This window comes from Octodon degus, unplaced genomic scaffold (assembly GCF_000260255.1).
Source record: "Octodon degus isolate 3935 unplaced genomic scaffold, OctDeg1.0 scaffold00346, whole genome shotgun sequence".
Classification (NCBI taxonomy): domain Eukaryota; kingdom Metazoa; phylum Chordata; class Mammalia; order Rodentia; family Octodontidae; genus Octodon; species Octodon degus.
The window spans coordinates 114475-120189 of NW_004524922.1; the positions used below are offsets into that span (position 1 = coordinate 114475).

A 5715-nucleotide genomic window follows, 5' to 3' on the forward strand; every position below is an offset into this window, starting at 1 on the left:
TTCTTAACTTCAATGAGAATTGTATTTTATGAACCAATATTTTGCCACATAACTGTTGTTCCTCATATGTTGTCATCTGCAGGGATGCAAGGACAGGAGGACACATGAGAAGGCAATGGTGGCATCAGTAGTGTAGCTCATGAGTAGGTACAGGAAAGGACACTTGAGTAGTAGAAACCCAAAAGATTCAAGGTGAAGCTTTTTCTAAATTTTTGTAACATAAGCAATGACTGGTTTTGTACTTTTTCCTAATCCTTCCCTTTTAAGTACAATAATGCCATTCAATTTATCTTCCCTTTGCTAATCTTATACTTCTCTAAAAATCCAAGTTAGCATCCAATTACCACATTTAGCATTAACTGTGAGGCTAAAAGTGTATGATTGACAAATGTACTTCTGAATGATTTGTCTACCTGACCACCAAGATACTGAAGTTTTGCCGAAATGCATATTAAGAAGAGCAGAGAATTATTTCACCTTTCTCTTTATGTCAGTTAAGACTCTAAAATAGGGATTTCTAATCTTTTTGGCAATTGAACTCTTAATATGGTCTCTACAGCATAAAAACTTAAACTAGAAGCTTTGTAATGTTTTACTAGTTATAACCTGGTTACAATTGGTATTACAAACCCAGACCATGTAGGAACTTTTCCTAATGCTGAATGGCTCTGTGTGCCTTCTCGGAACTCCACAGTATTATGTATTCATGTTCCTGCTTGACCATCCGAAGGGCACACCATACCCTGACAGTCACTAGGTGCATATCTACACTTCAGTTACATAATTTACTTATATCTAGTGTTGAATAATTTGTATAAGTTGAAGGCAGGAAGTACATATTTAAGTGAATGAAGGCCGGGTAATTCTATTTTCACTATGTAGCAAGGTGTGTTTTTCTTTTCCCTTATCAGACTGAAGAGCTTTACAATATTTGTATAGTTTAAAATTACTTCATTTCAAACATTTGGAGGGGATAGACATAGATATGAAATATCTTATAAGAGTTGAGCTATATTGTCTGTATAACAAATTAAACAGTAAATAAAAACTTCTTTTTATGTGTTGGCTCCAGCAACAAGCTCTTATAAAAATATTTACTGATATAGGTTGAGTATCCCTTAATCTGAAATGCTTTGGACCAGAACTGTTTCAGATTTCAGTGTTTTTCAGATCTTGTAACATTGTCATAGACCTTCAACACTGAAATGCTCTAAAACCCAAAACGTCTTTGAAAGTGGTGATGCTTTTAGATTTTCACAGTGGGGATACTCAGTGTGCATTGCTCCAGTGAAAATTTTGGATCTGGGACCATTCTCTTACATGAACTATAGTGACTCTTTGTTTATGTTTTCTTCAGTAATCGCTATGAACCTGGTTTTTTTCCCCCTACTCCTTTTTAAGGAAAGGAAAAGATTTAGAGTCAGATAATCTGGGTTTGTGTCTTTGGGCTCTATTGGCCTAACCAGATATGAGTCTAGTTCGTCAGTCCATAAAATGAAGAACATCATTCTACCTTCCTCAAAGTATGGTCATAAAGATGAGATTTGCATGAATATATTTAATAATTTTAAGGTATAAAAGTGTTGGGGCAGGAGAGATGGCTCAGTGGAATATGCACTTCCCTGGTAAGCACAAGGGCCTAAGTTGAATCCCGGCTCCCCCTCCCAAAGAGAAGAAGTATAAAAGTGTTAATTTTTCCAATGAATTTGGGAGAAGAAAGAAAAAGTATGTTTTTGTATGTGAAAATACTTAAAAGGGCTTTAGAGATCCTTGAAGCTATTCATCAAGGACTAAAAATATGCTTCAGAGAACAGAAATATTATGCAATGCCTCTGTGTTCTAAGTTTTTTACAATATATCTTAATTTATCTTCCCAATAGTCACATTGGAAGGTAATTATGAATCTTAGCGATAAACTGAGGCATGCAAGACTAGACACTGATGTGTGTACACTGAGTGTGAATGGTCCTGGCCATTATGCTACACTGCATATCTCTAGATGGCCTTCCACATATGTCATGGTGTGCCCTCACATGCCTGAGGAAAAGATTTAACTGAATTAATTTTGAAATGATTCTCGTAAATGGGTTATCTCTGCAATGGATGAGTCTGTCCCCCTATTTCTTTAGTGTATGTCTTTATGTCAGCATACCCAAAATGGAATAATTTTGAATTACAAGGCAACCTACTGTGTTTTTACATACAATGTGAATTAACTGGAATTAGTTCACTTGCTATTCTTATATAAAATTTACCAACCATGAAATTAATTGCACTCTTTGTTGAATGATGAGAAAGTCTTTCTTTTTGAAAATTTAAAGGCACAGTCAGATAATTTGGAGTTATTAATCCAGATACTGTAAAACAAAATGTCTTGAAGTCAAATTGTGTTTGTATAAGAATTGTGTGCTAGAAATATTTGATAATGTTCAAAGAGGTCTATGATGACACTATTCAGTCATTTTTATATTTTTGTTACATGCCATTTTTTAAATATTCTCAAAAATCTTGATAACATAGTATATTTCTTATCACCAAACTTTCATGTGAAAATCTTGACCCACCTCTCATAGAGGGATCCAAGGAAAATCTTATTTGGTTGTGCTATTTTCCTAAGCGTTGGTAACAGAGTTATTTTGCAAATAGGGGCTCATTACTTGAAATGAAAGTGTGGCATCACTGAAACTGTGAATTTATATTAGTTCCTATGAAATGAGGTGAGTATGTAAAGGTCACCTTCAGCCAAAAATAGAAACGTAACTAAAAATGCTGTTGTCCTATTGCTTTCACTTAGTAAGAGCTTACAGATTTGTCAGATATCCTGTTTTACCTCCTCTTTTAAAGTATTTCTATTGGGCCAGTGAAATAGTTTAGCAATGCAGAATGCCTGCTTAGGCAAGTGCACAGGAACCGTGGTTCAATGCTTGGCACCTCATGCCCACAAGCCCAGATCTAAAGTGGGCTGAGCCAGCCACAAAAACAAAGAAAATATTTAACCAAAAGATTTTGGTTAATAAAGTGATCTCAAAAGATTTTTTAGTTCATTTTTTCAACCAGTGATCTAAAAAAAGAATAAAAAATAAAAGAAAATATTTTTATTAATCCAATCAGTACTCAGAGGTATTTTTATTGATTTTGTTGTTGTTGTTGCAGACTAGTGATAAGATTCAGGGCCTTGCTTTTGTGAGGCAGGCTCTTATGCTGCTGAACTATCTCCCTGACCTTAGTATTCATATATACTTTTAGAAATAAAAATACAACTAGCTTTTATAAAAAGAAGCTCAATTTTTCAGTAGCAGCTATGTAAATTGAGAACATACACTTGTACCAAGAAGTATAACCCTAAAATTTCTATAATTTTATTATACACAGAATGGACTATTTTTGTTTATAAAGTGATAACATGTATTAGGTCTTTGGATAGCTGTAATATATGAAACGTGCTCCCTTTGTTTTGATTTCTTAGGCAGATTGAAGGATTACAAACTCCAACCTGTAACATTACTACGCAGCCAGTTCACCAACCCCAGCCACAGGCGATGCACAGGGCTTTGACTGGCATGCACTTGCGTGATGCCTTCTGCCATGAAGTCTCTGATGAGGCAGCAAGGCAAAGTCATCAGATTTTCTCCCATCCTCTGAGGGTTCATTAACATATCCACCCCTGAAGTAACTGCTGCCTCATCAAAAGCTCATCTTATTTACCTAAAAGAACCTACAGCTGGACATCAGTACCCATATTATTAAAAAGTTGTATGGGACCCAGAGACACTCCTTTCCCTTGTGACACCCTGTGCAAATAAGGGAAGTCCACATCAGCTGTTAGGTCTGCTGTTTCAGGGGCAATTAAGACATCATGAAACTTGTGCCCACAAAATCCTCTGAAGGCATCCCTCTTCTTTCCATCATGACAATAATGAGCAATCAGTGCAACAACTCCAGTGAGCACAAGGCATTCAGAAAGTTCCTGAATGATAACCTCAGCATTAGAACACACTTCAATAGGATCCCCTCTTTCATTGTGTTGCAAAATACCTTCTGCTGGCATGACACAATGTGCCAGAACAAACCTCAGCTTATCAGGAACTGTGGATCAATATCATGTAATGAGTTACGTTTGCAGGAATCTGTTCCTGTTTTCATAGAAGAAAGAAATGCAGAATGGAAGTATCGACAGGAAAAGAGAAAAGTGATGCTGGCAGCTTACAAGAAGGCTACTATAGAGAAAGGGACATGTCAAGTAAAAAAATGTCCAAAGCTCTTAGAGATGGAAAAGAAAAAGTGATTCATGGTGGAGTTAGAGGAAGTTGTAAAAAAGTGTCCCTAAAGAAACTGAATTAGAATTTTCATCTTAATAATGATGTTGCTGGAAAGGCAATAATAGTGACTGCTGTTGTGTAAAATACCTGCTGAATCCTAAACTCTGATACTGTGTCAGTAGTAAAGAATGTTTTAAGACTGCAGGAAATTACTAAGGCCATAAGATTACCCTGACCTTGATAGCTTTCCATAAATGACATACAAACACCCAATTTCCATGACCAACACTTTTTGCTCTGTCAAGTCCCATAAGATTATGGTTCTCCTCTCTCAGAAGTTTGAAGATCCCCATTCCTGCTCTCTCCCACCCTAGCCTAATCTTACATGCAAACCAGAATGTGGCTTTTCACTTTAAAAGAGCAGCCAAATCTTGCTTCAGGGCTGATTAGTCTTTCCCTGTGTGGAATTCTTGGCCCTGCTAATAAAAGGCTTTCTAAATTTTAAACTGTTTTCAGTCTCTTATTCAATTTGACCCCTGCACATTTGAGGGCTCATCTGTGATCCCAAATATACTGGGACAAACAGAGGCGAGAGCTTTCTGAGTGCCTTTACTCTTCAGGGGACAAACTCAGAGAAGTTCCTCAGCCCCAAAGGGATGCCATGGCCTCAGAATTCCAAAATCCTGGACTATTCAAAAAAGAGCCATCTGGATTCTTACTGGTAAGGTCATTCTTGTTCTTTTTGGGGCTTGACTGGAGAGTCTTCGGAGGAGTTGGATGCAACATTATCTGCAAGACTCAATTGCAGACCATGGCAGTAGCTGGTAGCCATTGGATTTTTCTAGTTCTCTGGTATTTGTCAGTCTTGTGTTTGTCTGTGCTTTTGTCACTATGGGTCAGTCTGCTTCTGCTTCTCTGTCACCTTTATGATGTGCTCTTGATCATTTTCAGGATTTCAGACAATGAGCTTCAGAATATGGGGACTCTGTGTCCCCTGGCAAGTTGAGTATCTCTGTGAATTGGAGGGGCCAAGCTTCTCCCGAGGCCAGATGACCTCTGAAGGGCACTTTTCAACTTTCTCCTGCCTACCAGGTTCATAGAATCATCTTTGACAAACCAGAACACCCTGATCAGATCCCCTATACCCTGACCAGGATTGACCCTCCAAAAAAGGGCTACTATAGAGAAGTATAGTACACTATGGGTGTGGAAAGGATGAATCAGGGGAGGTGGGGTCAGATGGGCAAGGTGGCAGGTGATGGAGGCATGCATAAAGGGGTAGGGAAAGAGTCTCATCCAAGACCCTCCAAAAGGGGTCAAAGCCTGCTGTTCTAAACACTGTTCACTACCTGTTCTTTTTTTTTTTTTTTTGACATCAGTTATTTTTATTTTAAAGAAAGAAAAAAAAATAAAAACAGTGGTACAAAATTTCAAAACAAGATTTTAGGAGAGTAAC

General features: G+C 37.4%; 1 pseudogene; it reads right to left on the bottom strand.

Moving 5' to 3' along the window:
- The window catches only part of LOC101568022, a 6821-nt pseudogene extending 3186 nt beyond the window's left edge, over nucleotides 1–3635 (bottom strand).
- Nucleotides 3636–5715: the final 2080 nt, after the last annotated feature.